The sequence below is a fragment of the Arachis ipaensis genome, chromosome B3 (assembly GCF_059453495.1).
Source record: "Arachis ipaensis isolate K30076 ecotype BB chromosome B3, ASM5945349v1, whole genome shotgun sequence".
NCBI classification, from domain to species: Eukaryota; Viridiplantae; Streptophyta; class Magnoliopsida; order Fabales; family Fabaceae; genus Arachis; species Arachis ipaensis.
The window spans coordinates 95,222,417-95,238,868 of NC_142438.1; the positions used below are offsets into that span (position 1 = coordinate 95,222,417).

At 40.1% G+C, this 16,452-nt stretch overlaps 2 non-coding genes across 2 annotated transcripts; one reads left to right on the plus strand and one right to left on the minus strand.

Moving 5' to 3' along the window:
• Positions 1-2,045: 2,045 nt before the first annotated feature.
• On the minus strand, positions 2,046-2,152 carry LOC148571646 (small nucleolar RNA R71). The gene has a single exon (XR_015907964.1). It is a non-coding gene; the product is annotated as a small nucleolar RNA R71 (small nucleolar RNA).
• Positions 2,153-8,473: 6,321 nt separating this feature from the next.
• On the plus strand, positions 8,474-8,577 carry LOC148571647 (small nucleolar RNA R71). Its single transcript, XR_015909015.1, has one exon. It is a non-coding gene; the product is annotated as a small nucleolar RNA R71 (small nucleolar RNA).
• Positions 8,578-16,452: the final 7,875 nt, after the last annotated feature.

Below are 16,452 nucleotides of genomic sequence, written 5' to 3' on the forward strand. Positions count from 1 at the left end.
TCCTGAATTTATAACATGATTGAAAACTGCTTCCTAGAGACTTTAATTATGTATTTTTAATTCTCCTTTATTCCATTCGATGCTGTGATCTGTGTGTTGAATGTTTCAGACTTTATAGGGCATGAATGAGTTGGAGATTGGAAAGGAAGCTAGCAAAAATGGGAGGAACACAAGAATTTGAGGAGATAACCAGCGAGAAGTGACGCGGTCGCATGGCTCACGCGACCGCGCGAAGGAGAGCAAATCACAGTGACGCGGCCGCTGGCTCACGCGGCCGCGCGGATTGGAAAAGCTCAGGCGACGCGGTAGCGTGGACGACGCGAACGCGTGGCAAGGAAAAGCACGAATGACGCGTCCGCATGGATGACGCGATCGCGTGACATGTGCGATCTGCATAATCTGCAGACTTCGCTGGGGGCGATTTTGGACCTTATTTCGACCCAGTTTTCGGCCCGGAACAGCAGACTAGAGCCAGAGAATATGCAGAAACAAAGGACAGCATTCATTCTACACAGTTGACAGTTTTAGATCTAGTTTTTCCCCCTCTAGGTTTCTTTCCCTAGGTTTAAGAATTTTAATTTTCAATTGGTCTTAGCATTGGAACATTGAGAAAAGTTATTTCCTCATCAAGACTTCGTCATTCTAGTTCGTTCTCTTAACTTGGTTTTATTCTTCCATGTTCTTTGCTTTGTTCAATTTTGTTATTTGAATATTTTCATGATTATTTCATACAAGGATTATGTCTCCCATTTTAATTTATTTTCCATTCCAATAATCATGTCTTATTTTAATTCCCTTTCATGTGTTATGGATTTATTATTTGCAATGAGTGAGTAGTTCCCTCACTTGATGGGGAGTTGATTGAAAGGAACTCTTGAGTTGGAAGGATTGAAAGAAAAATTGTAATTGGGTTAACTGTTGGATTGTTATCTAATCACTAACACCAATCCCTTTGAACTAAGTGGGTTGCAACTCGTGAATAGATCTAGCATTCCAACTTGTTTGACTTTCCTTTACCTAGTAAGGGATAACTAAACAGAGCAACCATTAATTATAAATTAATCTTGAAATCATCCCATCAATAATAGAGATTCCAACTAATCAACTCCCAGTCAAGGCTTTTATTCATATTATTTAAATTTCCTCTTTTTAATTTTCCCTCTACTTAACTCAACTTCTTGGAACATCTGATTAATAAAATAGCACACTTTTCTGCAACTCGTTGGGAGACGACCTGGGACTCCAACTCCCAGTAATTTTTAATTTAAACTCTCTGTGACATATTTCTAAATTGATAGGCAGATTTTCGGTGAGTTAAGAACTATACATGCAACGTAACTATTTTAATAATTTCTAATTCACCAACTTCTGTGCCTCATCAATTTTTGGCGCCGTTACCGGGGAGTTGCAATAGAGTGCTAAAGTTATTAATTAGAATTTATTTATTTGCATTTTATTTTATTTTGCTACTATGAGCTGCATGTTTCTTCCGTCAAATGACGCGTTCACTTCCTGATCCGCGCTTGCTAATATTCGATCCTGAAATTGAAAGGACTATTTCACGAATAAGGCGAGAACAACGTCGGTTAGTCCGCTCTGAGGGCGGATCTGAGAGTGAACTTGAGGAAGAAACCAGCCCCCGTTCTACTGATTCGGTTTTTTTACGTTCAGAAGACATGGCAGCTAGGAGAGTTACCATCCAGGAGGAAGGAGCCCCTGATTTTACAATGCAACCGTTTCAAGCGCATCATCCAACGGTAGCTACAGATTTTGAAATAAAGACCGCACTGCTATATTTAATGCCCAAGTTTCATGGCCTACCTGCTCAAGAGCCTATCAAGTACTTGAGAGATTTTCAGGCAGCCTGTTCTACTGTCAGGCGTGATGGTACTGATGAAACTTTAATTTTGCTGAAAGCTTTCCCGTTTTCTCTCGAGGGAAAAGCAAGAGAGTGGTACTACACTCAACCTCTGGCAAATGTATCCAACTGGGATACACTCAGAAAGGAGTTTTTGGAAAAATTCTTTCCATCTGAAATTACTGATAAACTGAGGAAGGATATTTCCACAATTGTTCAGGACGACAATGAAACTCTCTTTGAATACTGGGAGCGCTTCAATAATCTTCTGGAAGCATGCCCCCACCACAGGATTGACAAGATAGTGTTACTTAGCTATATCACACAGGGCATGAGGCCCCAAGATAAGACCACATTGGAAAGTGCTAGCAATGGGTCTATGAAGAAGTACAAAACCACCGATGAGGTTTGGCAATTGATCAGTGATTTAGCTGAATCTACTAGGAACCTGATGCGCATAATCTAGTTATGCTACGATTTAGGAAATTGCACGATCGGCAAAATTCCTTCCGGCAAGTGCACCGGTTATCGTCAAGTAAAAACTCACAATAGAGTGAGGTCGAATCCCACAAGGATTGGTTGAATGAGCAATTCGGATTAGAAGTGTGTTCTAGTTGAGCGGAATCAAGGTTGAGATGAGTATTGCGGAATGTAAAATTGGCGGGAAAAGTAAATGACAAGAAATTAAAATGGCTGAATCTTAAATTGCATGAATTAAAGAGCAGAAACTAAATTGCTGAAATTAAAGGGGATGGGGGTGATTGCATGAATTTAATTGCAGGATGTAAAGAAAAAGTGGAACTCAGAATTGGGGAATTCATTGGGTTATAGGAGATATTGAGATCTCCGAATCAAAACATGTTTATCTCTTCCTCAACCAATGCGTTCATTGAATTTTGCTTGGCAATCTTATATGATTGGATCCCAATTCCTTGGCTCACCAATGCTCTCTAAAAACAAACAAATTCCCAATCCCTTGGTTTAAATGTTCATAAGAAGAGATGATGCTTGATCACTGATTATACCACACAGTTTCATGAACCACAATTTGGTAGGATTACATGTCACAATATCCATCCAAACCCCAATCCAATCCACTGTGAGAAAGCTTCTCTAGCATGAATCCTCCATTCCTTTCCCAAGGCTCCGAAGGATTCCAAGTATGAGTAGTTTCTTTCCCAAGACAACTACTCAATGGAATTAGATCGAGAAGCTTTCTAACAAAATTCAAGAGAAAAGATTGAAGAAGAAGATAAACTATTATTGATTCATTGAATTACAATAGAGCTCCCTAACCCAATGAAAGGGGGTTTAGTGAATCATAGCTCTGAATTCAATTACAAAGAAAAGGAAAACTAGCTAAAAGTGAAAGTAAAAATCCTCTCTAACTTAACTTCTATCCTATTTATACACTTTCTATATTGAGCTTCAGTTGTGCTTCTTGGGCTTTGAGGCCTCTCCTTGCTTTCCTTTTGCCTTGGGTTTATGATCCATAATCTTGATGAGGTTGTTGATCCAAATCCTGTAACATTTATTGAGCCAACTTAGTGATAATCAAATAATGACACATGACTCAATAAATTGAGATTTCAAACTCATCAATCCTTCAGGCCCAATCCCATAAACCATGATATTCAATTGGGTTTCATACCAAAGTAAGTTTAAGTTAATATTTGTGCTCAAAGACTAACTTAAATCACAATATTTTTGGCCCAGAAACCTTTTCCAAGAGTGGCGTTTAAGTTGTAGTTTAAGCTTAAACTGCAGCTTAAACGCCAGACGCTTCCAGTGAGGCCTTTTGTAGAAGCACGTTTAAGCTTTAGTTTAAGGTTAAACTGAAGATTAAACGTGGAAATGGAAGAAGGTAGCCCTGGAGAGTCATGTAGTCGAACACGTTTAAGCTTCAGTTTAAGGTTAAACTGAAGCTTAAACGTGGAGATAGGAAGGGCAGCCCTGGAGGTCGAACACGTTTAACCTCCAGTTTGAGGTCAAACTGGAGGTTAAACGTGGAAAAGGGTGGAGGCATACTGGAGGTCGAACACGTTTAACCTCCAGTTTGAGGTCAAACTGGAGGTTAAACGTGGAAGCTTAGAATGGTGGCCCTGGAGGTGTCGAACACGTTTAACCTACAGTTTGAGGTCAAACTGGAGGTTAAACGTGGAAATGGAGAGAGCAACCCTGGAGTAGAAAAGCTGTCGAACACGTTTAAGCTCCAGTTTGAGTCAAACTGGAGCTTAAACGTGGAATGGCTCCCTGGTACTCTTCCTGGTTCTGGCGTTTAACCTCCAGTTTGAGGTCAAACTGGAGGTTAAACGTGGAACTCCTCCCTGGGTGGCATACTCATTCTGGCGTTTAACCTCCAGTTTGAGGTCAAACTGGAGGTTAAACGTGGAATGCTCCTTAAGTGAGGCTTTTCATTCTGGCGTTTAACCTCCAGTTTGAGGTCAAACTGGAGGTTAAACTTCAATCCCAGCATTTCTTATCCTTCATGATTTTGGCGTTTAAGCTCCAGTTTAGGCTTAAACTGGAACTTAAACTCCACATGTGATATTCAAGCTTCCTTTATTGATTTTGTTGCTTCCTTGCTTAGCCTCTTCTTCCCTGAAATCATCCAAACAATTGCATCAAAGTCTTGCAAAATTTCATGAGAAATCTTCCATTCATAGCATTTAAGTAATATAACTAAAACTCATGGAATTTGCATCAAAATCATATTGTTTGGATGGTTCATTACTTTGTTCTTCATTTAACCATTTTTGGTTACTTTAAGCTCAAGAAAATGCATAAAACAACTAAAACTAACAGAAAAATGCTAGTGAAACTAGCCTATGATGCCTTGGCATCACAACACCAAACTTAATACTTGCTTGTCCCTAAGCAAGTCCTGAGTTATTTGAGAAGAAAGTATGAAACAGAAAGCAATTACATTGGCTATATTAGCAAGCATTTGAAGTTCATCAGAAGGGTTTTATGCAGAAAGTTGCAGCATCACTTTTTCATACTTATCAGGTAGGATTATCACTTTTTCATTGCATCCATCAAACATTGCTATGGCCTCTTGTTATTCTTATGTCTTTGGCACTTTTCTCTTCTTTGTTTTTCTTTTCTTTTTCTTAGAGCTTCTTTTGCTCCTTGTTTGCTTAGTGTCATGTGTTGCACAAGCCTTTGGCATTTTCTTTTTCTTATCAGTGCACTACACATATCCACTTTAGGCATTTTAGTTCACATTTCATCTTGAGACATTGGTGCCCAGCACCTCTTTGTGTGACTAAATGTTTTGTATTTAGGTTGCTCTTGATAATGGACTTTTGGTTGATAATCCCGGGTTAGTTAACCCAAGTTACCAAGTGTTGAAACACTCCTCAGAACCTATTCATCCAAGCATATCCTTAATACATAAACACCACAGGCATTTGTCTCAGAAGTTCAAACCATTGGTACCTAGCTTATTTTCTCAATTTTTTTTTTGCTTTTTGGTTGCCTTTTTCCGTGGCTTTTTCTTTTTCTTTTTCTTTCTTTTTCATGGCCAAAGACATTTATTCATCAAGATCCATAGACAATTTTCACTTTCTACATAAAAAATGATAATTCTACACTCTAATTTTAGTGATCTGACTAAACAATCAAGCATGCATACCACCACTTAATTCTACTTGATTTGTCACTAATTTAGCCAAGTTACTTTTGTTCAAACTTTTCTTTTATTTTTGGAAACAGAACAAGCATGGCACGCACTTGTTTAAGAAGGTGAAGTTATATCCAAACATCTAGGCATTCACTTTATTCAAAGCAATTAACAAACAGACATACTAAAAAAAAACTACACATTCCAGAAAGATTCAACATTTACAGTTTAAACCAGAACACGCATGCTTTTGTTTGCCCTTTTTAAAGAATTATCAAGGAACAATACCACCTTGTGAAATTCCTTGTTTTCTCTTTGTTGTCAGGAAACAATTTGATTTCTCCTTCTTCTTCCTAAATGTTGCTTCATGCTTTAAGGTTCTTGTTTCCTTTCCTGCAAAGAGTAATGAAGTTGCTTGCTTCTCAAGCACTTGAGTGGTTAGCTCAACTATGTGTGGGTAAGTATCGGATTCTTAGGTTGGTGTGTGAACACCAAACTTAGTCTCCCACTTACTTCTCTCTGTTCTTTGAATCCTTGAGTTATCTTGGAATGATGTTGCTACTAAGGGTTTTAAGCATTTCTGTGACTGCTTAGAATAGTTGTTCCTTTCATATAATTCAAAGGTTGTTGTGTTCAGTTTATCTTTATGGTGGAACACCAAACTTAGAGTCACACATTCCCCTTTGACTTATTGATCCATGAATTCATTGTTTGGTGTGAAACACCAAACTTAATTCTTTGCAATGCACAGAAACTACTTTACCCTTTTTATTGAAACAAATAAAAGAAACAGCAACAAGGTATTACCTCAGGTTGGGTTGCCTCCCAACAAGCGCTTCTTTAGCGTCACTAGCTTGACGGTTGTCCCTTGTTAGGGTGGATTGTAGTGCTTGACGTCATCTCCTCTCACTATGAAAACGTCCCCACTTGATTCATTCATGACCTCTGAATGTTCCATAGAAAGAACTTTCCTGATTGTGAACACTTGAGGGAGCTGGGAAGGAATGGTTTTGAGGCCAGGTGGGATTGGCAGATAATGACTTGATATCACGTTATCTCCCGGAGAAAAACCTTCAGTGGGAATTTTCTTGTTTCTCCATCCTCTTGGCAATCTCCCTATCACTCTTCCCTTTCTCTTGAGGATTTCTTCATTGACCTTTATGTCAGGAGGATCCTTCTGATCTGTTTCCACTGATTCTTGTGGCTCTAACTCTTGCAACTCTTGTTTGCCTTCCAATGACTGTTTTAGAGTCTCAGCTGCTGGATTACTTTCCTCCAAACACGGATGGCTACTATCATCTTTAGGCTTTTCAGGTTCTGGTTCAGGCTCAGATGCAGGTTTGAAGACTTTGAAAATGAGCTGTTCATCATGTATTCTCAGAATTAGCTCTCCTTGTTCTACATCTATGAGCGCTCTAGTAGTGGCTAGAAATGGTCTGCCCAGAATGATAGGGTGTAAGTAGCTTTCCTCCATGTCCACAATGACAAAGTCTGTGGGGAAATAATAATCCCCCACTTTCACCAGCACATTTTCAACTACCCCTTCAGCTTGCTTCTGAGTTTTGTCAGCCAGTTGTATGATTACATCAGTGGATCTCACCTCATTCAGTTGTAGCCTCTTCATAAGAGTTAGAGGCATCACATTTATGCTAGCTCCTAGATCACAGAATCCTCTGTCAATTTTTGTTTCCCCTATGATGCAAGGGATATGAAAACTTCCTGGGTCCGTTTTCTTAGAGAGTGTGTCCTTCTTGATGAGAGCACTGCATTCTTTGTTCATTGTTACCGTTTGTCCTCCCTTCAAAACTCTTTTCTTGCTTAACAATTCCTTTAAATACTTGATGTGTGTGGGCATTTGATGAAGAATCTCAAGAAAGGGAATATTGACATGAAGAGAGTTAAATGTCTCTAGAAACCTTGAGTAGGTTTTCCTTTTTTCACCTCCTCCTAACCTCTCAGGAAATGGTGCTTTTGGTTGGTATATTTCCATCATGCCTTTTTGCAGTTCCTTGGCTTGCTCAGTTCCACCTTCTTGCTTAACTTCTTCCACACCTTCCTTCAAGATTTCTGGTTCCTGCTCTGAGGGCCTGATTCCTTCTTCTTCTGAGACTTCCTTCATTATGGTGATGGCTTTGCATTCTTCCCATCTTACTCTCTTTTGTTCCCCTTTAGGATTCTTTTCTGTGTCACTAGGGAACACTGCAGTTGATTTGGGTGCCTGTTGAGATAGCTCTCCTACTTGAGATTCCATCCTTTTGAGTTTTTCACCATGGTTTCTTAAGGTAGTTCTCACATCATCCCTGAAGCTCTTCAGTTCAACTATGTCTTGACTCATGGTTGCCATCATTCCTTCTATCCGATTTAATTGATCTTGAAATTGTTGGTTCGGATTAGGTTGGGTATGTTGATTATTTTGGCCATGATATGGTGGTTGGGAGTAGGTGCTTTGTGTGGCTTGGTATGATCTTTGGTTGGAGTTTTGGTATGTGGAATTGTTATGTTGATTGTGGTTGTAAGGTTTGTGGTTTTGTGGTTGGGTTTGTTGGTTTCCCCACCCAAAGTTTGGGTGGTTTCTCCAGCCTGGGTTGTAAGTGTTGGAATGTGGATCATATGATTGCCTTTGTTGGTTTCCCACATAGTTAGCCTCATCCCAATCACCTCCTTCAATGCCTACTTCCTCTTGATCTTGTGTGTGTATTGCAGCCACTTGCTTTGTTTCTAATTGCCTGGTAAGCTCTGCTAGTTGCTTGGCAAACACCTTGTTTTGGGCTAGAATTGTATCAACATGGTTCAGCTCCATGACTCCCTTAGTGTTGTGCCTTTCTGATGCATAGTAGTACTCATTCTCAGCCACTGTCTCGATCACTTCAATGGCTTCTTCCACAGTCTTTTTCCTGTTCAATGAACCTCCTGATGAATGGTCTACAGCCTTCCTTGATTCATAAGAGAGCCCATCATAGAAGATGTGCAGTTGCACCCAATCATGGAACATGTTTGGTGGGCATTTCCTTGTCAAGTCCTTGAATCTCTCCCATGCCTCGTAGAGAGTTTCACCATCTTGTTGTCTAAAAGTCTGAACCTCAGATCGAAGCCTATTGACCTTTTGTGGAGGGTAGAAACGTGCCAGAAACTTGCTTTCCACCTCATCCCATGTTGTTAGACTCCCCCTTGGGAATGATTCCAGCCACTTAGCTGCTTTGTCCCTAAGTGAAAATGGGAACAAAAGCAGTTTATAGGCATCTTCCTGGACTCCATTGGACTTCACAGTGTCACAAATTCTCAGAAATTTTGTGAGATGTTGGTTTGGGTCTTCATTAGCACTTCCTCCAAAGGAACAATGATTTTCCACAAGTGATATTAGCTGTGGCTTGAGCTCAAAATTGTTGGCCTGAATGGGTGGTTTCTGGATGCTACTACCACAATTCCCAGAGGTTGGGTTTATGTATGAACTAAGAACCCTCCTCTCAGGGATGGCATCGTTTCCATCAGCTCTCTCATGGTTGTGAACTTCTCTATCCATGTTGAGATCTAAAGCTTCCTCAAAATTGTCCTCAGATTCTCCTTCAGATTCCTCTTCTCCCACTACTCTCTTCCCTCTTGCTTCCCTTCTAAGTCTATGAAGGGTCCTCTCTGGTTCGGTATATGGAGGAGTTGATGTCTCTCCTCTCCTACCTGTCATACAAGAACACAGCTCAAACACAAACAAGTGAAATACTCTTGGTTAATGGAAGAGTATGGTTAGCTCAATTGAGGAATTAACTCAAACAGTTAGTGAGTCAGTGAGTTAGTTGCATGAATTTAAAGGCATACAGAAGGAAAGCATGTAACCAAGTGCAGAAATTAAAATTCAACAAGTATCTTGAACAGAATTAACAAAGCAAGAGAAAATTGCTCAATCTAGTTAGCTTCCAATTTGAGAATTGTCAATCGAAAACCAATCCCCGGCAACGGCGCCATAAACTTGATGCGCATAATCTAGTTATGCTACGATTTAGGAAATTGCACGATCGGCAAAATTCCTTCCGGCAAGTGCACCGGTTATCGTCAAGTAAAAACTCACAATAGAGTGAGGTCGAATCCCACAAGGATTAGTTGAATGAGCAATTCGGATTAGAAGTGTGTTCTAGTTGAGCGAAATCAAGGTTGAGATGAGTATTGCGGAATGTAAAATTGGCGGGAAAAGTAAATGACAAGAAATTAAAATGGCTGAATCTTAAATTGCATGAATTAAAGAGCAGAAACTAAATTGCTGAAATTAAAGGGGATGGGGGTGATTGCATGAATTTAATTGCAGGATGTAAAGAAAAAGTGGAACTCAGAATTGGGGAATTCATTGGGTTATAGGAGATATTGAGATCTCCGAATCAAAACATGTTTATCTCTTCCTCAACCAATGCGTTCATTGAATTTTGCTTGGCAATCTTATATGATTGGATCCCAATTCCTTGGCTCACCAATGCTCTCTAAAAACAAACAAATTCCCAATCCCTTGGTTTAAATGTTCATAAGAAGAGATGATGCTTGATCACTGATTATACCACACAATTTCATGAACCACAATTTGGTAGGATTACATGTCACAATATCCATCCAAACCCCAATCCAATCCACTGTGAGAAAGCTTCTCTAGCATGAATCCTCCATTCCTTTCCCAAGGCTCCGAAGGATTCCAAGTATGAGTAGTTTCTTTCCCAAGACAACTACTCAATGGAATTAGATCGAGAAGCTTTCTAACAAAATTCAAGAGAAAAGATTGAAGAAGAAGATAAACTATTATTGATTCATTGAATTACAATAGAGCTCCCTAACCCAATGAAAGGGGGTTTAGTGAATCATAGCTCTGAATTCAATTACAAAGAAAAGGAAAACTAGCTAAAAGTGAAAGTAAAAATCCTCTCTAACTTAACTTCTATCCTATTTATACACTTTCTATATTGAGCTTCAGTTGTGCTTCTTGGGCTTTGAGGCCTCTCCTTGCTTTCCTTTTGCCTTGGGTTTATGATCCATAATCTTGATGAGGTTGTTGATCCAAATCCTGTAACATTTATTGAGCCAACTTAGTGATAATCAAATAATGACACATGACTCAATAAATTGAGATTTCAAACTCATCAATCCTTCAGGCCCAATCCCATAAACCATGATATTCAATTGGGTTTCATACCAAAGTAAGTTTAAGTTAATATTTGTGCTCAAAGACTAACTTAAATCACAATATTTTTGGCCCAGAAACCTTTTCCAAGAGTAGCGTTTAAGTTGTAGTTTAAGCTTAAACTGCAGCTTAAACGCCAGACGCTTCCAGTGAGGCCTTTTGTAGAAGCACGTTTAAGCTTCAGTTTAAGGTTAAACTGAAGCTTAAACGTGGAAATGGAAGAAGGTAGCCCTGGAGAGTCATGTAGTCGAACACGTTTAAGCTTCAGTTTAAGGTTAAACTGAAGCTTAAACGTGGAGATAGGAAGGGCAGCCCTGGAGGTCGAACACGTTTAACCTCCAGTTTGAGGTCAAACTGGAGGTTAAACGTGGAAAAGGGTGGAGGCATACTGGAGGTCGAACACGTTTAACCTCCAGTTTGAGGTCAAACTGGAGGTTAAACGTGGAAGCTTAGAATGGTGGCCCTGGAGGTGTCGAACACGTTTAACCTACAGTTTGAGGTCAAACTGGAGGTTAAACGTGGAAATGGAGAGAGCAACCCTGGAGTAGAAAAGCTGTCGAACACGTTTAAGCTCCAGTTTGAGTCAAACTGGAGCTTAAACGTGGAATGGCTCCCTGGTACTCTTCCTGGTTCTGGCGTTTAACCTCCAGTTTGAGGTCAAACTGGAGGTTAAACGTGGAACTCCTCCCTGGGTGGCATACTCATTCTGGCGTTTAACCTCCAGTTTGAGGTCAAACTGGAGGTTAAACGTGGAATGCTCCTTAAGTGAGGCTTTTCATTCTGGCGTTTAACCTCCAGTTTGAGGTCAAACTGGAGGTTAAACTTCAATCCCAGCATTTCTTATCCTTCATGATTTTGGCGTTTAAGCTCCAGTTTAGGCTTAAACTGGAACTTAAACTCCACATGTGATATTCAAGCTTCCTTTATTGATTTTGTTGCTTCCTTGCTTAGCCTCTTCTTCCCTGAAATCATCCAAACAATTGCATCAAAGTCTTGCAAAATTTCATGAGAAATCTTCCATTCATAGCATTTAAGTAATATAACTAAAACTCATGGAATTTGCATCAAAATCATATTGTTTGGATGGTTCATTACTTTGTTCTTCATTTAACCATTTTTGGTTACTTTAAGCTCAAGAAAATGCATAAAACAACTAAAACTAACAGAAAAATGCTAGTGAAACTAGCCTATGATGCCTTGGCATCAGAACCACAGGTAAAAGCAAGGCCGTTCAAAAGCCGTTGCAGAAGTATCCTCTAATAGAGAGACTGCTGCTTTAGCTCAGAGTATATGCGAGATGACCAACTTGCTGAAGCAGATGCAATTGAATCAACAGCAAGCTCAGCAAGCTCCTCCACCATAGCAAAACCAACAACTAGTCCCGCAAAGAATTTGTGAAATCTGTGCTGATTACAGCCATTACACTGATGAATGCCTGCAGCTCCAATAAGAAGACAACATGGTGGTATCCACTCATAACTTCTATGACCGCCCCAACCAAGGGTACAATCAAAGTGGAAATAATAACCATGGATGGCAGGACAATTCTAACCAGAATTGGAGGTACAACAATAACAGAAGAGGCAGAAATAATCAGGGAAATCAGAGGTGGAATAATAACAACAACAGGCAGCAGAATCAACCTTACAGAGCACCTCACCTGAGGCAAAACCAAGGACCACAGAATAATCAACAGCAGACATCCCAATTTACTCATTCTTCTTTATCTCCTAATGAAGAGCTACTACAATCTTTTGAGCGAAGACAACAGACCATAGAAAATAACATGAATAATATTAACGCCAGTCTGAATGGTCTCACCTCTACTTTGCAAGCTCTTATGTCACAGCTTGGATCAACGCAAAATTCCAGTAACCAACCTTCAAGCTCCACTGGAATCCCCTCTCAACCATTACCCAATTCAAAGGGAGGCATTAATGCCATCACCCTAAGGTCGGGAACCACACTGCAGGAGAGGAGTCAGGAGGAACCAAGCCTACCAGAACACACCTCAGCTGAAGAGGTAGTAGAAATAGAAGATGTTGAAGAGGAAGAGGACACACAGGGCATAGCTGAAGAAGAAATAGCTCAACCACATGAGGAAGCACCAAAAGGCGCAGATACTACAGAAAACACTACTCCCATTCCATTTCCACAACTTGCAAGGAAGCCCAGGAAGCAGCTGGAACCCGACCCCAAAATGGTAGAAATATTCAAAAAGGTTGAGGTAACTGTTCCTCTTTTTGATGTTATTCAGCAGGTACCTAAATATGCAAAGTTTCTAAAAGACTTATGTATCCATAAAGAAAAAATTAATGAATTAGAAACTATTCCTTTAGGTAGTTCTATATCTGCTTTAATGGGAGGATTACCTGAAAAATGTAGTGATCCAGGTCCTTGTATAGTTAGCTGTACTATTGGTGGTGTAGTAATTTATGATTGCATGTGTGATTTAGGAGCATGTGTCAGTATAATGCCTTTGTCTATATATGATATTTTGAGGCTCCCTCCCTTAAAAAGCTCGGCAGCTCGTTTTGTGTTAGCAGATAAAAGCATTATTACAGTGGCTGGAGTTGCTGAAGATGTTTTGGTGAACATTAAAGGACTTACATTTCCCACTGATTTTTATATCTTGGAGATGCCCCATAATGATTCAGATAAGCCATCATCAATCCTACTTGGAAGACCATTCCTGAAGACATCAAAATTCAAATTAGATGCTTTTTCAGGAACATACTCCTTTGAAATAGATGGCCGCATAGTAATCTTCAATCTGAATGGAGTCATTGACAACCCCCCAGAAGATCGTTCTATCTTTCAGTGTGATGTCATAGACGAAAGTGTAGCTGAAGTTCACAAGGAAGAGTTAGAAGAGAGGCACACTGGACAAGGTCCAAGTGTGGGAACCCTTTTAACTGACAATGAGGGCACTTCGTCATTTTCACAAGCTCCAGATAATCCAGAGCCTGCCCATGATCAAAAGTTAGAATTGAAACCCTTCCCTCCACATCTCAAATATGCCTATCTCGAAGATGAGCAAAGGTTTCCAGTTATCATTGTAAGGGAACTTACTTCTCAACAAGAAGAGCAGTTACTTGATGTGCTGAGAAAGCATAAGAAGGCAATTGGGTAGAGCTTGGCAGACATAGTAGGCATCAACTCTCAAGTATGTGAGCACAGAATATTCTTAGAAGAGGGAGAAAGACCTGTCCGTCAACCCCAAAGAAGATTGAATCCCACCATCTTGGAAGTTGTCAAAAAGGAAGTGACCAGACTATTGGAAGCAGGTATCATATATCCCATTTCAGACAGTGAATGGGTAAGTCCAGTACAAGTGGTGCCCAAGAAATCTGGGGTTAATACAGTGAAGAATGAGCATGGAGAGCTCATAGCAACTAGAGTTCAGAATGCTTGGAGAGTCTGCATTGATTACAGGCGTCTCAACTAGGCTACCCGTAAGGATCACTACCTACTTCCATTTATTGATCAAATGCTGGATCGCCTGTCAGGTAAATCACATTATTGCTTTTTAGATGGTTACACAGGTTATTTCCAGATCCATATAGCTCCTGAGGATCAGGAAAAGACTACTTTTACATGTCATTTTGGGACTTATGCTTATAAGAGAATGCCCTTTGGTTTGTGCAATGCACCAGCTACTTTCCAAAGGTGCATGATGAGTCTTTTCTCTGATCTTATTGAGGACTGTATGGAAGTTTTTATGGACAATTTTAGCGTTTATGGTGATTCTTTTAGCCTTTGCTTAGATGGATTATCTAAAGTATTAGATAGATGTGTTAATACAAACCTTATATTAAATTTCGAAAAATGTCACTTTATGGTAAAACAAGAGATTGTATTAGGACATGTGGTATCTAATAATGGAATTTCTGTAGACCCAGCAAAGGTGAATGTTATCTCTAGTCTACCTTACCCCTCTTCTGTGAGGGAAGTCTGTTCGTTCCTTGGCCATGCAGGATTTTATAGGAGATTTATTAAGGACTTTAGTAAGGTCGCACTTCCCTTATCCAGATTACTGCAGAAGGATATTGAGTTCGAGTTCAGTGGGGATTGCAAACAAGCGTTTGATAAGCTGAAGACTGCTCTGACTCAAGCTCCAATTGTGAGAGGACTAGACTAGAGCCAGCCATTTGAAATCATGTGCGATGCTTCCAACCATGCAGTAGGAACAGCGCTGGCTCAGCATGAAGGTAAGGATCCTTTCGTTATTGCTTATGCGTCTAAGACTTTAGACACTGCCCAGTCCAATTATACTACTACTGAGAAAGAGCTTCTTGCTATTGGTTTTGCTCTGGATAAATTCCGAGCTTATTTACTTGGTACTAGAGTAGTAGTGTATTCGGACCATGCAGCATTAAAGTATCTATTAGCTAAAAAGGAATCCAAACCAAGACTCATACGTTGGATACTGCTATTACAAGAATTTGATTTAGAAATAAAGGATAGGAGTGGTAATCAGAATTTAGTGGCAGACCACTTGAGTCGCCTGGAGCATATTAAGGATGATTCTACTCCTATAGATGATAATTTTCCTTTTGATAACCTGCAAGCAGTATCTGAGGTAGCCCCTTGGTATGCACCTGTTGCTAATTATTTAGTTAGCCGCACATTTCCTCCAAATTTCTCTAAGCATCAAAGAGACAAGCTGAAAAGCGAGTCTAAATATTATATATGGGATGACCCGTATTTATGGAGGTGTGGCGCTGATCAAGTAATTAGACGTTGTGTGCCTCAATCAGAATTCCAATCCATTTTTAAGGCCTGTCACTCATCTGAGAGTGGAGGACATTTTGGTCCTCAAAGGACAGCTAGAAAGATCTTAGACTGTGGATTCTGGTGGCCTACCCTTTTTAGAGACGCTGCTGAGTTTTGTAAATCTTGTCTCCCATGCCAGAAATTTGGTAATATATCCAAGAGGGATGAGATACCTCAACAAATTATGCTTTTCTGTGAAATTTTTGATGTTTGGGGCATTGACTTCATGGGTCCATTTCCAAATTCTAATAGATATTTTTATATATTGTTAGCTGTGGATTATGTTTCCAAATGGGTGGAAGCAATTCCTACCCGCACTGATGATGCTAACACTGTTGTTTCCTTTGTGAGAAACCATATTATATGTCGCTTCGGATCACCACGAGCAATCGTGAGCGATCAAGGCACCCATTTTTGTAACAGGAGACTGACGGGATTAATGAAGAAGCATGGGATAATTCATAAAGTTGCAACAGCTTACCATCCCCAAACTAATGGGCAAGCCGAGGTGTCAAACAGAGAAATTAAGCGTATCTTGCAAAAGATAGTAAAGCCTCATAGAAAAGACTGGAGCACCAGGCTACAAGATGCACTCTGGGCATACAGAACAGCATACAAGACACCCATTGGGATGAGTCCTTTCCGCTTGGTTTATGGAAAAGCTTGTCATCTCCCAGTTAAAGTAGAACACAGAGCCTTTTGGGCAGTTAAGGAGTGCAACATGGGAATTGAGAAAGCCGGAGCTGAAAGGAAGTTGCAACTGCAGGAACTGGAGAGCCTTCGCCTAGAAGCTTATGAAAACTCCAGAATATACAAGAAAAAGATGAAGGCTGTACATGATCAAAACATCAAGAAGAAAGAGTTCCAACCTGGGGATTTAGTCCTCCTTTACAAATCTCGACTAAGGCTCATGCCAGGCAAGTTGAGATCAAGATGGGAAGGTCCATACAGAGTAGAGAAGGCCGAACCGTACGGAGTTTATCACCTAAGCCATCCTTCGAGCTCTGAACTTATTAAGGTTAATGGACAACACCTGAAGCT